This window comes from Rattus norvegicus, chromosome 2 (assembly GCF_021556685.1).
Source record: "Rattus norvegicus strain SHRSP/BbbUtx chromosome 2, alternate assembly SHRSP_T2T, whole genome shotgun sequence".
In the NCBI taxonomy this organism is placed as follows: domain Eukaryota; kingdom Metazoa; phylum Chordata; class Mammalia; order Rodentia; family Muridae; genus Rattus; species Rattus norvegicus.
Window position 1 is genome coordinate 40,839,131 of NC_141535.1, and position 14,961 is coordinate 40,854,091.

Sequence of the window (14,961 nt, forward strand, 5' to 3'; positions counted from 1 at the left end):
GAAACATCTTAGCGATGGCATATATGTCCCGATGCAACTGCCCCTTCTGGAAGTGGGGTCTGGCATCTTTCCGTTTGAGAGCCTCACAGCCTGTTCCAGTGTGCAGCCAGAATGGAGAGCCACTCTTCGGCTGAGGCAAAAGTCGGAATCGAAGGGTAAGGCCTGAGGTAATGTGCACGCAGCTGAGTTCCAGCCCTCCAAACAGCAATCAGGCATTTGCCTAGAAACAAGGGATTCCTTAAATGTTTGCCCTTTTCTAAGCAGAGGCAGCATCAGCCTTTTGAATGGCTACTCATTGTCCATGCCTCACAAAAATATGCTGGGCCTCCACTGCCCAGAGCACCAGAGCAGCGCTCCGTCCCTTTGTGAACAGGGGCCTGCCTGACATGGGAAATGGCCCCTTTGGGAGGCAGCTTCTCTTTTTGCTTTTGCCACCCCCTCCCCTTATTTGTGATTCTGGACAAGGCGTATGCCTCCCTACCGTGTCACTTTCCTTATTTGCAGAGGGAAAACACAGTGTCCATTGATTCCTTTGGTTAAGCTGACTGGTGTCCCTGGCTCATGTCCAGTGACTGTTTCTCCTCAGCTGGAGTTGAGCCAGGAAGGGAGAGAGAGGGCTGCTCACTTGGAGTGCAAGCTCCGAGTGCTCTGTGTCCTGTGAGCTCTCCAAGTATCAGCTTGATCTTCTGAGTCCCTTCGACACGGGCAGGTCAAGCAGGAAGCCTTGTAAGTCAGTCTGTGAATAGAACTAACACCAAGGCCCTCTGCAATAGGGGTGCTCAGAACAGTCCAGGCTCCAGCAGGGTCAGGCTTTGGGGGTATAACTCACTTTTCAGGGAACCCTCTGAATGACTCAGATTAGCTCTCCGGAACTATACAACAATGCCCTCACTTCGTAAGTATATTTCTGTCTATAGCTGGTGACGATGTCTGTATTTCTTTTTTCACATGACCGTGTCACACATTGCTGCAGTCATTCTTCCCGGCCTCTTTCTGGGTTTGTCCCATTGCACCAAGCACAAGCATTACCATTTGATCTGCACCACTGTTTGGGGAGATGGTTCCTTATATGACGCTCATTGCACAGATGCAGAACCAGGGTTTAAATAATATGGAGAGTGGTGGAAGCTAGATGCTGTCGTGTGTACCTCCAATCATGGGGCCAAGCCCTCATCTCTAGTCTCAAGTGTTTCTTGGAGACAGAGTCTTCCCTCCCGCTCATATTTGTTTGGGAACCAGTTATAGTATACGACACGATCAAAATTATTCAGAACCAATAACAAAGGTTGGAAAATAAAGTTAGATTCATTTTCAAAATAACCCCAAATTTAATATAAACTATTTTTAAATAAAATAGAAGCACTAGGAGAAAATACAGGTGGATAGTTGGGAAATTCCAAAGTAGAAGAGGCCTTTATAAAATAACATCAAAAGCAGAAACCATAAACTAAAGTATTAAGAATCTTGGCTGTAGAACTGATCCTGTCTGAAAGAACTTCGGGGACAAATATGGAGAAGAGCCTGAGGGAAAGGAGGTCCAGTGACAGGCCCAAAATGGGATCCAGTTGAAGGGGAGGCCCCAAGGCCTGACACCATTACTGATGCTATGGTGTGCTTACAAACAGGGGCCTAGCATGGCTGCCCTTCAAAAGGCCCCCAAAGCAGCTGAAAGAGTCAGACGCGGATACTTACTCCCAACCAATGGACAGAAGCTGGTGACCCCTGGGGTCCGGGAAAAGCTGGAAGAAACTGAGAAGGAGGGCAACCCTACAGGAAGACCTGCAGTGTCAGCTAACCTGGATTCCCAGGTTCTCCCAGACACGGAGCCACCAGCCAGGCAGCACACGCCAGCTGATGTGAGGCCCCCGACACATACACAGCAGACGACTGTCTGGTTTGGACTCAGTCAGAGAAGGTAAATCTAACACTTGAGAGACCTGGGGCCCTAGGGAGTAGGGAGGTCTGGTGATGGGTGGGCATCCTCTTGGAGACAGGTGGGGGCTGGGGGGCTGGGGGGCTGTGGAACAGTCCGGGGATGGAGCAGAAGGGGGATAACGGCTGGACTATAAAAAAAAGATTAAAGAATAAATAAATAAATAAATTCAAAAAAGAGTCTTGGCGGTGTCAGTTTAAACATGAAAGTAATCAGCAGACTGAGATATAGCACGTGGTAGAGCAGTTGCCTAGCATGAGCCAGGTCCTGGGGTTCAGTCCCTGGTATGGGGTTCATGGTAAATTGGCAAGTTGCAGGTAACTGCAGAGTATGGGAAAAAATAGATTGAAGATATAAAATGTTCTTTAAAATCAGTAAGAAAAAAAGATGAATACTCCAATTAAAAATAAAGTTGGCAATATATATATATATATATATATATATATATATTTATATTTGATGAGGACAGCACTCCAGCAACAGACTTTTGCATTCTCAGCAGGTGGGAGTGTAAGTTGACATAACCTCTGGAAAGGTTGATTTGATAAAATGTAGCAAAACTCTTTTTTAAAATGCAGAATGGTTGACCCAGCCATTTTGAGGAATACATCTTAAGGAAATAATTAAGGACCTGCATGGTGACCCAGCAGGGGGATGACCCTGAAATGTTGTGGACGGAGGTTTTAGAAATTAAAAAAGTGTCACCGTCCTAAAAACCCAGTAAAGGGATGGCTAAAAATATCACACCACACCCTGGCAGAAGAAGTGCTGCCTAATCATTAGGGAGGCCGGACAGCCATTGAAGGTAATCATTAAAGGGGTGCGTGAGGAGAAAGATATCCACAGCACATTGTTTAGAAGAGAAACCCGTTATTCTACAAAATAGCCGTGTTTGTACCACAACACACCGGAGGACTTGTCTCTAGGTAAAAAGTATGTTTACTTTCTTTTCTATGTTCGCGTCCTTTCATTACTTCTATGATAAAGATGTACTGTTTTGGTAATAAGAAACAAAATGGAATTTTAGCCATCAACGTCCTGGAACCCCAGGCCTACTTCTGAGGAGTGACCTAGAATAGGAGGGTGAGGGATTGACTAGTCTTCTTCTTGACTAGCACCTCAGAAGAAGTACCTCCCAGAAGCTTCCAAGGGATACTACTCGTGTGGTGAGCATCCACGGGCCCCAGGAAGATTCACCAATCCCGGCAGTCAATCCAGCCTTAACTCTTCTCTGTCCTCATTCTACTTACAAGGACCTGGGTCTCTGCTCCGTATCAGGAATCCAGACAGGTATGTGCCCTGTAAAGGATAGCCAGGAAATCAGAGGCAAAAATAAAGACAGCCTGGGCTGAGGAAGCCCCCAGGAGCAGAAAAAGCTTCTATCTATTCTGGGTCTCTATGGTAGGATCTATATTCCAAAGTTGGGTTCTCTCTCCTTTTAATCTGCTTTTAAACACCCCCCCCCCGCCCCCGAAATCTCCTGTCCCGGATGAGCTTCAATAGTAATTCATGATGGTCTCCTTTCTCTGCAAACGTTGACCGATCCACATCTGCTGCTGTCCCTGGACACCCCCACCACCACCCCCTACACACACACACACACACACACACACACACACACACACACACACACACACACACACCCCTGATTCTGGGCCAACCCCTAGGAGCCATCGAAGCAGGTATTGGAGGTGTCTGCGAGGTGGCAACACAGATCGGCAGGCTCTGGCAGGGTACCACAGATCTTTGTTAAAACCATTTACAATCATGTATTCTCTAACAGGGGCAGGAGGTACGGCCCCCAGAAATCGGGCTGTGCATCGTACCCGGGCCGCGCGATCTCAGCACAGACCTGCCCCCAACCTCTACGTCCACCCAGGGTGCGGGGTCTCATCTAGACCGAGAATCCTCGGAAAGGAAGTCCCCGCCCCGCCCCGCCCGAGGTCTTGACACTGGGGCCCCTGGGCAGCCTCCTCCGTCACTCGGGGACCTTCTCTCTGCAGCCCTGCATCTCCTCTTGGCCAGCCTAGGATCTCGGACCTCGGATCCTCCATCTCTTTGAAGGGCTGCTCTGTGGGGTCCTGAGCAGGAGCCCGCTAAGCCTTGGCGTTTGGGGGACCCGGTCGGGCAGGGCGGGGCCTGAGACTGTGCCCGGAGTTTCCACTGCCCACGCCGCGAGCATAAGGTTCAGTGATCTCAGTGTCCCGGCACACCGCAGGCCCGCCTGGCACTGGATGGGGAGGAGGCAGGGGCCCCGCCGCCATTGAGAAGATGCGCAACGAAAGGAGCCGAGGAAACTGACTCCTTACTCGGGGAACCGAGGTGACCGTCCCGCGATCAAACCGTTGCAGCTGCCGAGCCCACGGAAGGCTAGAACCCATTCACGAAAAGATGAAAGATATTAGAAAGAAAACTGAAATAGTAATAGCAGCGAGCGAGGCAGGGGAGGGGAGGAGAAGGGAGGTCCGTAAATCAGACTTCCGTGCAGGGACTCCGATTTTGCAATAAGCACTTAATTAAAAATAAAATATATTGATGCAGGGAGGCAAGTCGCGTTCCTGTGAAGGTAAAAATACAGTGGACTGACTCCCCCACACCCCACATGCTCCACCTGCCTGCTGTAATTACAGGGCTTCAGAGAGGAGGGAAAAAACACGACACAGAGAAATCTGCTTGCATATTTTTCCCTCTATTGTGCTCGGCTCATTTGAATTATAATGTGTTGCAGGCCAGAGTAGAAAATTTTGTGCCTTGAATAATGAATCCCCCTGGAGCACGCGGTACCTGTACTTCTTTTTAGTGTCCACCGAGAATAACGTGTTCGACATTCAAGTGACAACACAGAAAAGGATTTCAAAGCCCCGGGGCTCCAGCACGCTGTACACCCCGACGGTTCTTCTGCCTGCCCCCTCTTTGCCTTCCAAATGCGGCAAGCTCTTTCTTTACTTAGAATGGGTTCTTCCTTTTACACTGATCCTGGCTGCACCATAGAAATGCGGCTAAGACAGGGAGGCGCGCGTTTCTAGAATCTGAACTGGTCCTGCTTTGCACAATGCTCGGTGCTTGCTGTCTATCCAGACCATTCTAAACGAAAACATTGCCATCCCAAACCCAGGCAGGCTTTTTCGCTGTCAAAATCTCTCGGCTGTGTTTATGAGGGCTTTCTGTAGGAAAGGATAGCAAGCAATCAGGAATTTACGAAAGCTGACAGGGCTTGAGTCACAGGCGGTGCCAGAGTCTTTAGCTACTTAGTCGATGGTTCTGTGGAGATACTTGTAAGGGGCACATGCTGGATGTGGGTGTTGGGGGACATGGAAGTGTCGTTAAGATGAGAAAATGGAGGATTTACAAGTAATAAAAGCAAGTGGCCTCAAAGCAGAACTTTGCAGCAACGCTTTGTTAAGGCTTTTGTTGTCTTGGTTGAGCATTCTTTCTGGTTTGATAAAGTCTTTTTAAAAACAGGTCGCTTTCGGCTCATAAGATTAAAGTTTAGGCTATATCCTATGATAAACCCATTTATCAAAAAAAGAAATGTAGTACTGATGTAGAAGGATTTCCAATATACATTAGTAAGTATATGTATGTATATGCAGTGTATACATGCACATTATATAATGTGGATTTTTTTCTACACTTCATTATATCTTATATTTGTACTTAATTTTATATCTGTATTTACTTTATTATATTTAAACACACATATATGTATATGCATGTGTGTGTGTATATACACATGGGTTCAATGTCTATGTTTATGGGACCATCTCTGTGTTGGTACTACCTTTCTGAAGGGGATGGTTGTGGATGGAGAATTCCCCTTTTACAAAAAGCCAGTCTCGTTTTGTTTTTAAACAATATAAATTGCTGGTTTTAAAAAAGTAATGAGGTGGAATCATAAATATGGCAGCTGTCTCCTCCTCCGCAGCCAGATGAAGACTTGGTGCTGATGAGAGGTATTGTGGTAGCTGCTGCTATCCTTTTGAATAGCTGCGTGTGGCCCTTGCTTCACCTTCATCAGGACTGTTAAACGCTTCCCAAAGGAAGCCTGCCGTCCACTCTGACCGGGGTCGGGGGATGGGGCACCAACAGTCAGGGAAATGACTCAGAAAAGCCATAGAGAGGGAACAGGAAAAAGCTACAAAGACTGGGTTAATCGACATCTTTGTAACAAAGGACACCTGACTACACTCATTTACTTTCTGAGTTGGGGCACTTCCTTTGTGTCTGAGGACCACTTCAAGACTTGTTAGGTGTCTGCGTATTAATATTCTCGGAGCTCTGAGGTCAAAAGCAGAGAACTCCAAAGACTGGGAAAGTCCTAAGCTCACCAGACCCTTTGAGCCTGGCTGAACCATGGAGAACAGTTCTGTAGTCTGCTGGGACCCGTCCAGCAGACAGTGCCTTCCCTTCATTCTCTGAGATGTCCCAAGAGCTAGTCCTGCAATCCTACTGTGCTCAGATGCCCAGAGAGTGGCCCAAAGAGTCCAGAATCCTCCAGTCTTGATGATACCGGGAATGCCCAGAGAAGGAGCCATTTCTGTGACTGATTTCCACAAAGCAAACAAAACAAAGCAACAGAATGCCTCTCCCTCCTCTCCCAAAATTGCCATTAACTAAGCCAAGACCTTTTCTCCTCTTACAGCAGTTTTCTTCTCTACTTCTTGACTCTTTATACCAGATGATTCTTGGAGACAGAGACTAAGCTGAGCACTGTAGGAAATTAGTAGTGTGTTGGCCTGGCCTCTGTCAAACCAAGCCTTCCAGACTAGTGACCAACCAACGACATCACGGCTGGATGTTCTCCCAGGGAAGGGACAAAAATCATTCCCAGCTAATAAGTATTTAATTTAAGACAAAAATCTGAAACTTACGAGAGATATGATAACTCTTTCCTGTGTTTTGAAAAACTAGTAATATATGAATAATATATGTGGGGCAATGAATTTTGAGACAGCGTTTTTATGTGTCGTCCTGGCTGTCCTGGAACTTGTTCTGTAGTCCAAGATGACCTCAAACACAGAAATCTGCCTGCCTCTGCCTTCTGAGTATTGGGATTAAAGGAGTGTACCACTGCACGGCTATACGACATCAATAGTACTTTAAAAATAATTGCTAGACAAATAAAATGAGGATGAGCAGTCAAAAGACATGCCTTTAATCCCAACACTTTCCTTCAGGCGGTACAGACAGGCAGACCTCTGAATCCAAGGCCAGTCCAACCTACATATTGAGTTCCAGGATAGTCAGAGCTATATAATGAGACCCTGTCTCAAAAACAAACCAACAAGAAACAACAGTGAACCTGTGGGGGAAAACGAGGTGTCACAAAACACAAGGCACTGTGACTCTTAGAGCTGGTCAGGTTGTAATGACATTAAGATGCCCTGTCAAGTACTTTCCTTTTCCCTACTTATCTGTCCAAATCTACTCTTCCTGCTCTGTCTCCACATCTGAATCCTCATGTGGGATCAGCATGTGTGTGACCACACACACACACACACACACACACACACACACACACTCCACACCCCTCTAATGGGCAGAATTGGACACTGGGATATAGGAGCAGAGCCAAGCTGAATACTCTGCTCTCCCTTGCCCCTTGGCCATATCGTGATGAGTCAGCTGATTGCTTCTCTCCTCCACAGACTGTTGCTATGGGGTGCACTACTAGGCTGTCTCTCCAACATGAACATCTGCTTCATGTCCTTGACCCTTCAGACCTACTTGTTCTAGGATACTGTACTGTCCCTCGCCCATATCTCCGTTTTATTCACATTCCCTTCCCTTCCTCTTTTTCTCTTTGTTAATTTCTGGTTTGTCGTTGTCGTCGTTCTGGGATGTTGCTGGTGTTGGCGTTTTGCAATGCTTGGTATCAATCCTAGAACCTATGCTGGCTAGGCAGGTGCTCTACCACTGAGGTATACTCCTGGCACTTGATTTTTTTAAGACAGGATCTCTTGCAATAAAACTCAGGCTGGTTTTGAATTTGTGTTTCTCCTACTGTTGGTATTCTAAGCTCCACCCCCACAGCTACCTGGCAATAGCCAGGTATGCTCTGCCCCACAGTTGCTTGGCAACAGCCAGCTGTGCCTGACTATAAAGGGGGCTGCTTGCCCCCTCCTCTCCCTCTTACTCTTTCTCTTTGCTCTTCTCTTGCCCTCTTCCCCTCTGTCCCTTCTCTCCTCATACACTCCCCTCCCCTTATCCTCACATGCCCACGGCCGCCCTCCTTTACTTTTCCCTCGTTTTACTCTTCTTCTCTCATTAAACCTTTCCACGTGGAACCATGTTGGCTTGGTGTACTTTGTCCGGACGCAAGCCGAGATTTCAACCCCAACACCTACGCCTGTCTCTTGAGTGCCGTGATGACAGGCTTGTATCACCATATCACACTCTGTCCACACGTTTGTATTTCATCCCTTTGTAAAACCTCCTCGAATTTCTCTTCAGTGTTGCCATTTATTTCCTTCCTAAGTGTGAAATGGGGGGTGTGAGAAAGCCTGTAGAGGCAAGGAAAGTCTGAGAGGATTTAGGAATTCTCAGGCCCTTGACCAAACACTAAGCACGATGACACGCCCTGACCCAGGACTTTTCTCTGAACTTCTCTCAGGAACTAAACCTATGCTGTGGTCTCCCACACGGGCTCCTTACAGCAACAGAGAGCACATGTTCCCAAACCAAGAGAGAAGATGGTTGGCCAGCCTCGTCTACCCTCCTCAAGAAGAGTCGTGGTCATGGTTTACAGAAGAGCCACAGAGAAGAGAGAGCCTAGGAGACCAAACTGGGTCCCCTTTATCACCTGAACCACAAAGACAAAGGGCATCTATCCCTGGGAAGTGTACCACCTGAAAAACAAGGGGAATCTGTTTTCCAAGTTAGCACTAAAATTATTTGTAGGCATAAAGTGCCTTCATATTCATGCGGACAAACTCAGGAAGAAAGGTAGAAAAGTCTAGCATATGAAAGAGCAGAGGCTCACTCTCTCAGCTCCTGGGTTGTCTGGATTACACGAGGCAAGACCTATGGACCCAGGCCTAGGATTCAGAACAAAGGAAGTAGGAAGGCAGGTGCAGCAGGGATGGGCTCAGACAACTGGCCCTGCATCTGGCAGCAGGGCCTCTGGTCTGGGTCAGGACAACAGCCTCGATTGTCCCTCCCCACAGTAGCTATTACTGCTCCCAGAAAAAAGACAGCCAGGAGGCCTCCTGGCCTGAACCTCTGAATGAAGAATGCTGCTCTTTCTCTGCAGCTCCAGAGCCCAGCATCTGGGAATCAACTGCTCAGAGCTGGCAGCTCCCTCAGAGGCCCGGGCAGCTCCTCTATGGTCACATGACCCAAGACACTCTGTTCTTTGTGACAGGCGCTTGGCCAGGTGGGCAACAAAGGTCCTTCAGGTGCCCTGGCTCAGGAGAAACTGATGAAATATTAGCTATCATCTGTGTTTCCAGCGTTCATATCTTACCTGGCCTCGGGGCCACCAAATGACCCCCGGCTTGACTGTTATTCACAGTAGAAACAAAGACTACATCCAATTCAGGGCATAGAGGCCTCAGAAACACCTTCAGGGTTTTGCCTCCTGCGGCTAACGTCAGAGATGTTTTATAAAAACAAGATTGGAGGTCACATTGCTTCTTGGATAAAAGGAACTTTACTTCAAAGAAATTTACATAGTAAACAAAGCTAGGAAAACCGCCAGGTTTTCAGAGACCTGGCTGCTGAGTCTTTAGTTGCTCCTCTGAAAGAAGATGGTGGCTGAGTTCAGCTCAGCCCCCTTTCGAGCTCTGCACCTCTGTGCCATTAAGAACTCCCTGCCTCTTGCCACCTATGAAGGAGAAGTTAAAGGAAAGAAGAGATAACAGAGTCCAAATCTGGAGCCATCCTGTGCAGGCTTGAATTCCAGCTCCACTACTCACTTCCTGTGTGACACTGAGCAAGTACTTTCATCTCTGTGCCTCTGTTTCTCCACCTGAGAAATGGGCATAGCTTTGGTTCCCATTTCAGAGAGTTGCCATAGGGTCAAATACCCATGGCAGGGATGGGCATTTAGAGCTCACAAGGTCCAAAGTAAGAACACCACCGGGGCATTCTTCTTTTTTACCTTCACAGAAGGTCATTCCAAGAGTCTTTTCCTGTTACCCATTTGGTCCTGATGAAAGGAACTTGGCAAACAGGTTCTCTCACATTGAGAAGGTGCTGCTTTTCTGGAGCAATTGAAATAACCTACCCTTTCCTTCTCAGCTAGCATTCTTCTAAGCTCTCCTAAGGCAGAGTTGGGGGTGGGGGTCTAGCACTCCTTGCAGAATTGAACAGAACACCATTTCTCCCTAACTGAAGAGTGGTGTGATGGAGAGGCTCTGTGTGAGCCATGGCCAGGCTTCTGTCCAGACCAGGAGCTGTCTACAGCGTCTCGCCACATACCTCATTTTCCATGAAATACTTAAACCACCTCTCCCTGCCCCACCCCCCAAGTCCCAGGTCTGTGCCCAATGTTTCCACTGCCACTGAGTCATCTAGGGGTGATTTCTTGTCATCCAGAAGCCCCAGTGATGGCCACTGAAGTACTGAGTAGCAACTGAATCCAAGTAGAAGGTGAGGACTCATTATTCTGTGGACTAGAGAAACAACCGCAGAGGACAGGGAGCATCTAAATCCAGCAGGTGTGTTCACTCCCTAACAGGCAGTGAGGTGAGAGAGCGACCGTGGCTGTAGAGTGCTAATGAGGTAGATCTAAGAGTCCTATTCACTGGTTATAAAGGGAGTCCAGTATCCCGTTGGCAAATTCCTACGGGGCAGTCCCTAGCTGCATCCCTTTCCTTCCTTACAACTTCTTCACCTCCCATCGGACTCCACCCTTTGTAGAGCAGACCCACAGGTTCCTTTGCCCTCTGGTTTCTCACTGGTTTAGGCTCATGGGAGGCAGGAACAGGAGAATGAAAAAAAGGTCACAGGATAGTGACATGTCCGGGTATATATCTCCCTGGTAACTGTCATACTACATTATGCTGGGTCCCTTTCCTAAAAGGCAAAAAAAAAAAAAAAAGAAAAGAAAAAAAAGAAAAGAAAGAAAGGAAGGAAGGAAGGAAGAAAGGAAGGAAGGAAGAAAGAAAGGAAGGAAGGAAGAAAGAAAGGAAGAAAGGAAGGAAGGAAGGAAGGAAGAAAGAAAGGAAGGAAGGAAGAAAGGAAGGAAGGAAGAAAGAAAGGAAGGAAGGAAGAAAGAAAGGAAGAAAGGAAGGAAGGAAGAAAGAAAGGAAGGAAGGAAGGAAGGAAGGAAGAAAGGAAGGAAGGAAGGAAGGAAGGAAGAAAGGAAGGAAGGAAGGAAGGAAGAAAAAAAGTGGAGCTTAGTAAGCCTTTCCTCCTGCTGCCTTGTTCCTAATCCCTTGGGGCCCAGAGTGGGTGGGCCTTTGCTTGCCGCTGGCCCTATGATTTCCCCTTAACTTTGTGAATGCCTCTATCAGCAGCTTCTGAGTCACCTCACCAACCTCCTGGAGCAAACCATGCCACCTGCTTCTTGAGAGAGGCCAAAGGTTGGCTAAGGGCTTATTACTCCATTTGTTTTATCTCATCTTTTCCTGGTTTCATTTTGTGAGCCACGGAAGCCTACACGTAGTGTTACATACTATATATTCTATGAAGCTGCCCCTCCAGTCTTCACAGAAATGCGTGCATGCCTCTGCAATGTTCCCAGGCTTCACAGCCTGCTTCCCATCTGTAGAGACAACCTCCCCAACCCCCATTGTTGCACATCCATATATAATTCACCAGAGCAGAAACCTCAAGGAAAATGATGACCTGCCCTCTTTGCTCATAAGGGTTCACATACCAGCTGATCCAAAAGACCTTCTCCCAGGAAAGGCACGGAGGCTGACACCCTCACAAAGGTTAAGTCATGGTGGGTAGAGCACAAGAGGTGGGGAGGGAGAAAGAAAGACAGACAGACAGACAGAGAGACAGAGACAGACAGATAGATAGACAGACAGACGAGAGCACTGAAGTCATTCTGGACATGGCTTGTACTTCTCAGTGGACAATGAGGACAGAGTACCACACACCCAGGATTTTGAGGGGGCTTTCCGTCCTTCCTGCTGTGATGACCATTACTGTATACAGCCTAGCCATTTGGCACCTCAGTAATAAACTCCTGGTAGGTGCCTGGGCTTGACCACTATAGGAGATATTATGACCGTGATTACAGATCACTGAGCTGTTGGGCAAAGTGACCAGTAATTTGCAATCTAATGGCCATTCAGCGGGGGCCATTCATATTATAAACCTTACCCTGCAATTGCAAAACAACCAACGATCTCTAATGTAGTAGTTTTCCCATCAAAAAGCCCAGCCTCTGCTTTTGATTTCTGCTACTCAGTGGCTGTGCCAGCTTTGGCTTTAGATTTGGAAAAGCTCAACAAGGGCGTATGAAATGATACCCTGCTTTTTACGGGCCCTGAATGGGAAACACAGGCAGTTCTGTCAAGTGGAAGGGGGCCTTGGGGGAGGGGGGCAGCGAAAGAAGCATCTGGAAGGCAATGGAAACTGGCCCCAAACCTCTTTAGAACACAGTGAGTGTTGCCTGGGAATTTGGGAAACCAAGAGAGCCAGGCATGACATGCACAGAGAGGCTGTGTGTGTACACATAGGTCCAGCTGGGTGCATAGCCCAGCCCATATGCACATATGCACAAAAACATGCCCATGCTCACGCTTTCATACACACATACAGACCTGTGCTCTGAGAGACAGACAGGCAGGCAGACAGGCAACTTCCTTTAACCACAGGATTATTTGCTGACAAACGCCAAGGTCACATGTTGAGGATCTCTATTAATTGTTATTTACAAATTAGGCATAGAAAAACCAGACCAGGGCTATTGGCCCTTGGGTCAATAGATTTTAGTTTACAAAGAAGACAGGTGCCATTTCGGTCATAGTCTATTGGGACACCTCCTCAGAACTATACAGCACAAGCAACAGGAAACTGCTGGGCATGCATGAGTTCAAATCCATCATCAGTGACCAGCTTGACCTGGTAGAAAGCAGGGAGAGAATCTATGATTACCTTCCTGCATAGTTTATGGCTCAGTTTTTCTGAATCTTAGTTTTCACAATTGTTAAACAGGGAAGATAACACGGTCCTGGTCTATCCCTCAGCAGGTGTCTGTGAAGCAAATGAATTCTTATCTGTGTGTTCTTGAAAACTAAAATATGACTTACAGAGACCACACTTCACTATGTATTGGCCTGCTACAGGAATGAACAGCACTCTGCCCGACTACTCTATTGTCCTTCCCTGTTGCTTATGGAGAATGCCCTGTCCTTAGTGTTTGGAAAACATAACCTATATTGTAGAGGGTCAGATTCATGAGTCTGCCTCTACAGTGCACCTCCACCACCCAGAAAGGGGTGGAAAGGAGAGAGGCTGGGAGGGACTCACTAAGGGAAGGAGGGAGGGAAGGACTGAGGGAAAGAGGAGGAGGGAGACGGAGGGAGGGTAGAATAGCTAGCTGTGAGAAAGGTAATAGGACTCACTTCAGGCACTCTTTGACTTGGACAATAACGTTGAAGAGTAGTGGCTCCCCCACATGAGATGAAACCTTGGCTTTCCAACTGTTGGATTCTTTCATAGATTAAAGAGACAACCTGCTGTGTTCCCCAGCACTGCAGGTCCTGGTGAAATAGAGCAAAGCTTCACTGGTGGGAAGTCTACAGCTTCCCTTCCTAATCCCTACAGCTGTTCACTCCCAGGGTGTAGACTCAGTGGGAACAACTTCCACTGGAACTTAGTGAAAGCTGCCTGTGACACTGCCTACTTCCTAAGCTCCAGCCTGGTCCTTGCCTGCTCCTATGACATGCGACCACTCAGCAGTATTGGGTCAGTGAAAGCTCGCCTCAGTGAAGCGAGAGAACTAAGACCAGAAAACAGGAGAATCAGGCCAAGGGAAATGCCGAACAGCAGATGGTTCCTGTCGCTCTTGCCTGGCTTCAGTTGGATCTAGATGTGAGCTACCTAGCTATGATAAATTTGGTGGGGTTTGCAATGGACCTGGAAGGAGAAAGGAAAGACCATGGTAAAATGCTAAAGAAAGGTGGGTGGTCAAGTAAGAACTCAGGAAGCTCAACCTGTCAAACACAGAAAGAGTTATCATTAGAAACCGTGTTTGGCTCTGGTTGACTCCTCCAAACCCATTCCACCATAGAAGATTAATCTAGACAAATCCAGTAATCCCAGTGAGACGTGGAAGGAAACGTCTCCCTATTAAGGGCAAGGCACAGACAGAGATGTCCCTCTTTCTTTTGATGTCATCACATTAGTACATGACACCTGAAACAGCTGCAATGATGAAATGAATATCAAAGAGGACAGAGGGAGAAGCACAAAGAATACAGGTCCCTGGTGATGTCATTAATCTAAGAAATACCCAAGCTTGGCATCTCTCCAACTAGCACATATAATCTTCCAATTATATGAGATAGTGATGTGCCCTTTATTTCCATCCGTCTCTGTCAGGTTTTCTGTTAATTGCAGCATAGAGTTCCTTAGTTGATAGGACACAAGCCAAAGGGAACTGGAAAATTAAAGCCAGAGTGGACCGATAGACAAACTCAATGGTTATCTACTGAGGGCTATGTTCAACTCACCCATGTAAGCCCTGGAGCTTCCCCCAACAGCCTGCAGCCAGCTGAGTCTACAGGTGTAGAGCTCCCAACTGCAAATGTCAGGGAGTTAGAAGATGCAGAGCCATCCAGTCCGTTAAAAGAATTCATTCAAGGGCTTCAGAGGACACAAATGTCCAGGCCAGTTGGACACTTCCCATTCCCTCTGGGACCCTCTCTTAGCCTCATCAGCTGAACCTCACAGCTGTCAGGAGGAGAGACTCCAATAGCAGAAGGGTATTCTATGGAGCCCATCTCAGAATGCTATACCCCCTGAACAGCTGGGGTTCTGGGGCACTGGTGCCCTAGGAAAACATTCTAAAATAGTAGAAAGGCACATTCACAAGCATATCCCTACTTGTCACACCCAGGGTGGTA

The 14,961-nt window shown here is 47.4% G+C and overlaps 1 long non-coding RNA gene across 1 annotated transcript; it reads left to right on the plus strand.

Annotated features, from left to right (window-relative positions):
- Positions 1-2,940: 2,940 nt before the first annotated feature.
- LOC134485831 (uncharacterized) lies at positions 2,941-5,815 on the plus strand. The gene is made up of 2 exons (XR_015677796.1): positions 2,941-3,223; positions 3,717-5,815. It is a non-coding gene; the product is annotated as an uncharacterized LOC134485831 (long non-coding RNA).
- Positions 5,816-14,961: the final 9,146 nt, after the last annotated feature.